General features: G+C 36.7%; 1 long non-coding RNA gene across 1 annotated transcript; it reads left to right on the forward strand.

Moving 5' to 3' along the window:
• Positions 1-638: 638 nt before the first annotated feature.
• On the forward strand, positions 639-9,390 carry LOC103609764. Its single transcript, XR_552163.1, has 2 exons — positions 639-917; positions 9,220-9,390. It is a non-coding gene; the product is annotated as an uncharacterized LOC103609764 (long non-coding RNA).
• Positions 9,391-9,503: the final 113 nt, after the last annotated feature.

Here is a 9,503-nt window from a genome sequence, read left to right on the forward strand (position 1 = left end):
AACATTATTTTGTACCACATAAATATGTACAATCAACATATGTCAATCAAAAAATAAAGACACAAAAGAAAATTCTTGGACAAGTCTATCTTTAACAAATGTGTCAGTGGAATATTGGAATGCATAAATAGAAACATTGATTTTGAAAAACACAAAAGAAAAATCAAATGAGAATTGTATACATGCTAAGAAAATTCCAATAAAAAAGGGTGGAATTGTATTTCCTTTTGTAAAGCGAAAACAGCCTTGAGTGCAGCCTCTTCTAAAATTTGATATTTAAAGAGAATTGTAAGGCATCAAAATTTTCAATTTGGAACGAAGAGTGGCCCATGTTACTGGAAAGCTCATGCCTTTCAGTCTGCAAAATCACCGGCCAGGAAAGCAGAACTTTTCCAATACCCATTTTTAATATTGTGCTAAAGCCATTGACTGTGTTAAAACCCTGGAGTTAAATATGATCCCCTCCCCACCCCCGCCCTTTCTTTCTTAGGTTAGTGTTTGGGGGACAAGGAGGGGGTTGGATCTTGGCCCCAACCTCGAAATCGCTGCCAAGGGCTTGTAATACAATCTCTCCCCGTTTGAAGGGTAAATCAGTGTCGATTGCGTTTGCTGCCCACCAGAAAAAAGTAAGCGTTTTACTTCCGCTTGGTCTATGTGGACTGATGAAATGTAGGAAATCTGTTTCTGGCAGGGGGAGAAATCGTTTTCCCAAACAGCACCAAGAGGAGCCATCAGAGAAGTATGAAGAGGGGCAGTGCGTCTGCAGCTGCTGCCACTGCCGCCGGGCTGGTGGGGTGCGGGGAACCGCTGCTGCAGGACCTGCTCCTGGAGGGGCCCGGCCCCGAGAAGCCGCAGGAGCCCAGCCCAGAGCTCGGGCGCCTCTGAGATCCGCCAGCAGCCCAGCTCCGGACGCGGGGGTGAGCAAGACCGGCTGGGCCAGCTCGCCGCCGCCGCCGCAGCAGCGTGCGCGCTCGGCAGCCGGGGCTTGCGCCGGTCCCTGCCTGTCTGTTGCCCCGGGGGCGGCGGGGGAGGGGGCAGGTCATTAAAAATAACCTCAGGGACTGGGCGGGGAAGGGCGAAGAGCCGTGGACAGTTGGTCAGGCTCTGGCTCTAAGAGCGGGTGGTCACTGCAGTGGGTGACTTTCTGATGCCCTGGAAACAGCCCTATTGTGGAACAGCCCAAGTGACCGCAGCACGTAAGCCCGCTGGGGCGACTCAGCCAACCAGGCACAGAGTGAGGACTTCTAATGAGCACACCAATTATGAATGCACACATACGCATTCGTGCACAAGGGTGTCCGTATTGCACGCTCAGCGTTGTTTGTTATGGGGGCGAGGGGGTGGAGCGGGGGTGGTCTTAATGGACTGATCCGGAATGGTTTACTGAAGTCAATGAGGCTAGAATGGAAGGAGAGAACGTGACACGTGATTTGTGGTGATACTCAGTTCTTCGACTGATGAGTTTGATAGAGTTGAGCGTTCTTATGTGAATAAACAAACGCTACCTTAGGTATCAATACCCTTTGGGAAGATTTTGCGTGATATCGCTCTTTCCTCCAGTCCGAAGACTGGTATCTGTAATTGGGGAGCAAAGGAGCTAACTGTGCTTTGGAGGAATTAATTATCATTGCAAAATTAAATTTTATCAGCTCAGTATGGTAAATTGCCATAAACTTCTATTGTTTTGAATGGAGAGGGAGCACAGAGAAGGGGTTAACAAATTGTTTTCTACATTCCAATCCAAGGGAGGGTGAGGGTGGGTTGATACTTTCCCTTAGATAACCTTTTTTGAAAATCCCAGCCTTTACTCTCTTCACCTTCTTCATCATCTTCATCCTCTTATAGTCAAGAGTTTGCAAAACTTTACTCTTATAAATTCCTTTCAACTTCCCCACTTCTTTCTAACAAAGCTGGATCAGTCGTGTATAGGAGATCTTATGCTGAGGAAATAAGATCTGCATGTGCACAGGAACACCCATTTGTCCTCCTAGTGTTAAAATAAAGGCTCAGACAGGTTGGATGTACCAGCCAGGCAGAGGAAGTCCACCTTTCCTCTCCACCTATCCCCTGAGATTCACAGAGGCAAGGCTGAGAACAAGCCCTTGTGCTCAGGCTATTTCCCCCAACCTCTTAGCAGTGTGGACACTGATTAACTACAGCTGGGATCTGATTTGCCCAGCCTGTCTTTGAAATTGATCAATGAGCTACTTCCTGAGGAATGCTTCCCTCTAACCGTGGAGAAGGTGGTGGCTGTGGTGGTCCTCCCCAACATGGGTGTCTGGGTTCTGACTGCCTAAGAGGAGGTAAGAGACAGATGGATGAGGTGCCGACCATTGCCTTTGCAGTGCTCATTGGAGCTTTTCCCTGGGGCAGCCTGAGTGGTTTCTGACATGGAAAGGTAGCTCGGATCTCTGTCTCTCTGATACTTTGGGCTTATTTCTTCACTGTATTGCTAAACACCATACTTTAGTGACATAGACCATACTTTACTGGTAAATAAATTCTCATGGCAAAATTTACTTCACCTGGTGCAAAACGTCATGTAATTGCTCCTGAGTTTTCTGGTGTCTTGGTAAGAAACTTTAGTTAAACCTTAAACCTTCAGGTACACTGAAACGTCAGGTCTTATATTCGCCCTAAGTTTGTTACGTGTTATTTTAGAATTTTGTTTCAAGACTGGAAGTCTGCATTGTAGACTATGGGAGCCTTTGAAAGACCAAAGTTACCTTAGATAAAAGCAAATGACGAGGCTCTACTAATTTGTTTACAGGGCGACTTTGTTTAAAACTTCAGCGGATGTTGTAATGTTATTTTGGTATCTGGTTTTGATATAGAGATCCAAACAGGATCCCACTGTTTCTTTGCATTTCTTCTCAGCAACTATCAAGGTTTTCCACTCAATGTCTTTTGACTAGAGAAAAGAACTACAGTGAAAGTAGAAAATATCTCTTGTCAAATGAGTAAGATGCCTGTGTAATTTTCTGTATTAAATGTTTTCAGAGTCAATTCAATTAAGTTTTTGCTAAATATTTTTCTTACATGAGGCCATTGTATATACACACACATATATATTTCAATAGAATGTAGAACTCTGCTAGCCCTTAACTATATTATAGTAAAATAAAACAGAAATCTTTGTATTATAAACAACACAAAAAAGCAAAATTTCTGAAGAGTTAAGGTTTATCTAATCAACTTAGATGAAATTTTGATGTAAGCCCTTAAATATTCTTAATGACTTTCAGATGGTTTTTCATTCAAATTATGTTCCAAGGTAATCTGGTCTGGGTTTTAAAACCTGTGCTAAATTATTCGGAAGGATGGTTTAGTATGATTAAAAAAAAAATTGAAAATCTTAATACCATGAAAACATAGAAAATCAGAAAATCAGGATGGTTTTTCATTCAAATTATGTTCCAAGGTAATCTGGTCTGGGTTTTAAAACCTGTGCTATATTATTCGGAAGGATGGTTTAGTATGATTAGAAAAAAATTGAAAATCTTAATACCATGAAAACATAGAAAATCAGAAAATCAGTTTCCACACAGTCTTAGTTTTTTGGTCATGATTTGAGAAGGAATTGTTACTGTAAGTATACCATTATATCATTCAAAACAAATGTTATAGGGGTTGCAGGATAAGAAAGTTGCTTGGAACAGAGTTAACATTACACAAAATTGGACACCAGGAGAGCTGAGTAGTATACTTTTAATGACTGTGATTAAATAGCCTTGTTACTTTGGGCAAAACATCTCTTAGTCCTTTAGTCCCTTATCAATAACCAAGAATTTGACGAGGTAAATCTTCTAAGGTCCCTTTGAGCTTAAAGATTTTATACATAATTAGATAGACTAGCACTTATTATTATGCCTTTATGTTTGGTGCTTTTTTGTTTGTTGACAAGTTGCTCGCCTGAACCAGAAGTGGAGATACCATTACAAGATCTGAAACTGTCTTCCTTATTAAATTATGGATTTGATTTTCTGATTAGACCTTTAGATTAAGATTTTGTTTACATGGCACTGATTAAAAATGCCATGAATTTTGTAGAGATGTTATTGTTTAGACAGAATGAGTCACATAGGAATACAGAACTCACAGTGGTCAGAGACATGTAAAGCCATCTTTGGTGGTTCATTCTTTAAGCCTTGCTTGAAAGATGGCATTTTCTCTTTCTAGATTTTGGAAGGGTATTTGGTTTTGGGGTGGTTTTTTGTTGTTGCTGTTTGTTTTTTAATTTTAAAAGATAGTGTATTGGCCTACAAACTTCTTTCTGCATTGGTTGATACCCTGACACACAAAACTGAATAGGTAGAGGTGCGGTCAATGCTGCAGATGAGAGCAAAGGTTGCCTTCAGGGATGGCTCCATGGCTGTATGTTCATTAGGGCAGTTTTAAGTGGCCACAGTTGAGTCTTTGGGTGCATGTGGATGGAGGGGGAGGGAAGGAGGTGAAAATGACATCCTCTCACATTTGTTTAAGAGATATAACTTTTCCCTATCTTAATTGTTTAGATCTTTAACTGCTGTAAAAAAAAAAAAAGGATAATTTGTTACCCTTCTCCCCAATTTTTTTGAACAACATATGTAAACTATTCATTTTAGAGCTCAACATTTTATGCATCATATATTTTACTTATGGAGTCATTAATTTTAGAGATATAACATTTCCCTATCTTAATTGTTTAGATCTTTAACTGCTGTAAAAAAAAAAAAAGGATAATTTGTTACCCTTCTCCCCAATTTTTTTGAACAACATATGTAAACTATTCATTTTAGAGCTCAACATTTTATGCATCATATTGGGGGCAGCACCTCCTTCAATATGAAGAAAACTTTGGAATTTCCATTATTTTTGGCTTTATATCATTAATACTTTATCTGTTACAGAATTGCTTTTCATTTTAAGATAAGTCAATGGAAGTTTTATTATGGCACATTTTTGATGGTGAGGGTTTAGATTTAACTAATCTAAAATATGTTAAATATTAAACATATGTCAAAGACTGGCACGAGTATTTAATCTTCACAGTTACCTTGGAGGCGTTAGCCTCCATTATCCTTCAAAAAATATGTGGAAGAATGGAATTAAAAGATAATGTGAATTCTTCCATTAACTTTTTGAAGACTCATACATAATGGAGAACTCTGGTGCAAAGAGAAAAAGTTATATGACTACAATAGAATAGCTACTCAATGTCTAGGTAGTGGAGTCACTAATGGACCCTAAAACTTGTGATTCCAATTCCAATATACTTTCCATTAATCAGTCTTCTTAGTGGAATCTCATATCAGACACTAATGATATAATCTTTATCATTTTATTTTTATTTCTTTCCAATTGATTTCCTATATTACATTGCAAAGCATTTTCTCCAACATGTCAATAAAGTCTAGAGATAGGTGAGAAACCATCCTGGTCATAATCAAAGCACACCTCTAGGTGGCATGAAAGAATACTTTTTCTTCACATTGAAACTATGGTGTCCTCAGCTGGGATTCTGAAGGAACAGACTAGACAGTGTTTAAACATGTGATATTTTACTTATGGAGTCATTAATTTTTTCTTCTTCCCCTGGGCTAGTTCAAGTCTCATCATATCCATAATTGTTATTCCAGAATCACTTCTACTATGGAAAGAAAGAAAAAAAAATACACAGTCTTTGAAGAATTCTGTGTTAAGTTTCTGCATGTTTTTCCCTTTAAGTTTTATTTTTCTGAATTCCAAGTCCTGAGGGTGGAGTTATCCATTTTTAGATAGGCACAGAAATCTTGGAGGATCCAGAGTGTAGAGGAGCCATAGAAGCATTTGAGTCCTTATTCCTCCTTGTAAAGTGATTGGCTTTGTTTAATACTCACCAAAGTTCCTTATCAACCTATTAAAATATCTAGATTATATAATTTTGCTGGAAACAACTTTCAGTGTTTAGATTTATTATACAAAAAATGTTTTTCTTTCTCCCTAATCTTTTTTCTTCAAATCTAGTGGATCATTAGTCATTTCATTTATCATCTGTAAAAGCTACCTCTTGGCATCTCTTATAGTTTTGAAAACCTTTGAATGAATTCAAAAGACCTGAAATGATCTTTTTGCTACAGTTTGTTCTTTATGATCTAATGCAACCAGTGTAGATTAAATAAATGTTTGCTAAAATTTATAAAAAGGGCACAATTCTGTTCAAAAGACCTGAAATGATCTTTTTGCTACAGTTTGTTCTTTATGATCTAATGCAACCAGTCTAGATTAAATAAATGTTTGCTAAAATTTATAAAAAGGACACAATTCTATAGTGATATTTTAATATGAGTAATATAAATTTATCTGATGTTCATTTACCAATTGGAAATTGCTTCATCATGGGGTTAATTTCTCCAAACTCAAAATTTTGATCCTGCTAGCTGGATCCATTACCATGTTTCCTATTTATGTCTCAGCCAAATCTAAATCAAAGACCTCCACGTAGTGACAGTCAGCTGAATTACCTAGTCATGCTCAGTTTTGGTGGTGATTTGAAATATGAAAAGAGGAGAAATTGGATTGACAATCCTAATTCTTTTCAGAAGGAACTTAAACAGAAGAGTCTCTATCTATGACAGTGACTTTAGGTTTCTACATATTTATTATACATTTAATTGTTTAACTTCTATTTCATGTTAATTACCCACTAAGCTTTCTTTCTCTCACCTTTGCCTGCTGGGAAAATGTAACTATTTTTGCTTTTTCTCCCCACTAAAATTTTGATCGTATGCAAAGTAGCAAAATAAAAATTGCTCAATTATTCATATTATTTTTACTTAATGATAATCTGTAAATATTAGAAGATACTTTGAATCACATTTTTGGCAAAGCACAGGAAAGATTACATGGAAATAAATGTGCCACTGTCAAAGAAAATAAAAACTTCACTGTTTAGAAGGATTGTGTCCCTCTGGCTCATTGCAATTGTTGCAAGCCATTAGGTGTACTGTAAAGTATCCCTTGATGAATTCTTTGCTGGACAATGAGCTTAAGAATCTGAGGTGTCTTCTTGCTTTTATAGAGCAGAATAGGATTGTGAAGCTTAAATGGAAGTTGCAGAGCACATAATAGGGTGTAGGTAAAGTTACTGAATCTCACTTTCAGGAAAGTAGTAGGAGAGATTGTGTCTTGAGAAGAAAGGCATTTTAGAGGTAACCCTTTTAAGACTTCAACTAGTTATTTAAATATATGAACCATGTGCTTAAATGTACTAGTACTTAAATGTTTTGTTTCTGAGGCTAGCTGGCATATAGGAATCCTAACCAGCTACAGGGAGATGTTTTGTTTTCCTGGGACTGGACATATTTTTAAAAGAACTAGGGCAAAAATTTTCTTAGATTTTTGGTGTTTAATCACATGGTTTGGAGAAAACTTTAGGGTATTATGTGAATAATGTCATTATTAACTGTGAAAGAATAAACAATGGTGATGTTCTGATTCCTATACTGTCAATTTAGTAACATATGGCAAGGTGTATTAAAAGCAGTTCACATTTGCCCTGGTTCACTCTAGATATTTAGATAAAGAGAATGTTTTCAAAGAAAATTTATGGTGTTTTTTTTTTCAAAAAATTACTCAGAATAATTGCATTAGAAATAAAATTGTGCTTTTAAATTGTGCATTTATGACACTTTTTAGGTGTTTCCTCACACTCCCAACAGTCTTTTTTAATACCACAGCTATTTAATACCGAATATTTGTATTTTCCTAAACATTTATGTCCTATTATTTTTTCAAAAGCAGTCTTTGAAAGAAATTAATCTATGCTAAGTGAATTCGAATTTGAAATTAACTGGAAAGGAATTCTATGTAACATTTTAAAGAATAAAGCCCAATAGAGACTATATAGCATTTTGGTAACTTTAAAATACCATAAATATTAAAATAAAGCTAAAAACTCCACAATAGCATATAAACCTTACTTCTTGCCTGTTGCAAATATTTTTATTTTTATTGTCATTCAGTCATAATGCATTTAGTTATTTCACATGCATATTTGTATACAGAGGGGATTCCTACATGTTGTTAAACATTATAACTTTGTTATTTTAGCTATATTCAAAGCCAACTATATATTCAAATACCTTTTTTACGACTGAAATAGATTTGTACTACTCATAAGGTAATCAGGTTAATGACATCGTCTTGTTTCATAGATGGAAGATATTTAAATACTTCTACTCTAAAGATGATTGCAAACACAATCCAGTATATAAAACAGGTAAAGTGGAAAGATACAAAGCAAGAAAGAGGGGACAGTAGAGAACCAAAAAATAAATGTGGCAGTATTTTAGAACTAGGGTGCAATTCTTGGGTTAACAATAAGAGTTCTTGATTAATTTATTTTGTAAAAATGTGTCATTACCAAAAGAATAGTGGTCTTAGAGTATAAAACCACAGGTTCAAGCATAACTCTGCCATGATCTAGCTGTATGATCTTGGTTAAGTCACTTATCCTCTCTGGTTTTTGTTTTCTTTGATTATAAGAGGGAAATATAGTACAAAGTCTTTGAATACTTTTCCTCCCCCATCCCCCACACAATTCTCTGAATTGTGAGTTTGTGATCGCTTGGCCATCTCCAAAGAACCAAGTGCTGTGCTTAATGTTTTAGGCAACAGTCTTAAGAGTAATAGCCATAGGTTTACAATAAATAGTGCCAATACTGTCATTGCTAGTATTCAGTCCTAAATTTTATGAAAATCTATGGTTTCAAAAATTAACCTAAACAATGAGAGTTAACAAATTGGGCACTAACATTTTAATTCAATTACTTTTTATCATGTTTGAATAAGTGGAATTGCTTGCCTTAAAAGCTTGCTCTTTCCAAATATATTGTTTTACACAAGCTTAGAGCTTACTGTTTGATTTTTCTATTTGACCTTTGAATACTGCTATTTCCTACCAAGTGGTTGACCAAAAGTGAGAGGGGCCAGTACAGAAAAAGCAAATAGTGCTTCATGGGGTTTAATAATTAATATCCTGACCTGTCATCAAATGCCCCATGGATCCACCAAGTGGTTGACCAAAAGTGAGAGGGGCCAGTACAGAAAAAGCAAATAGTGCTTCATGGGATTTAATAATTAATATCCTGACCTGTCATCAAATGCCCCATGGATCCGGTTCATTACTATATCATGGCAGCAAGATTTTAACAAGAAAAGTCTGTATAAAAAGCAATTGCTCTTTTGTTTCCAAAACAGGAATTACAAGTGGATAAATAATGTGCACTGCTCTGAGCCCAAAGGTACGCAGTGGACCTGGCCTCTCTGATATGCATCAGTATAGCCAATGGCTGGCCAGCAGACATGAAGCTAATTTGCTACCGATGAAAGAAGATCTGGCCTTGTGGTTAACCAACCTGTTAGGTAAGGTTATGAGATCTCATTTTTTGAACAAAGATAACAGTTTTTGTTTTTGTTTTTCCTCCTGTAGTGTCCTTCACCTAAGCATGTGATAGCGATAGCAGCTTGGAAAGAAAGACTTT

The sequence above is a fragment of the Galeopterus variegatus genome, unplaced genomic scaffold (genome assembly GCF_000696425.1).
Source record: "Galeopterus variegatus unplaced genomic scaffold, G_variegatus-3.0.2 Scaffold10061, whole genome shotgun sequence".
Classification (NCBI taxonomy): Eukaryota; Metazoa; Chordata; class Mammalia; order Dermoptera; family Cynocephalidae; genus Galeopterus; species Galeopterus variegatus.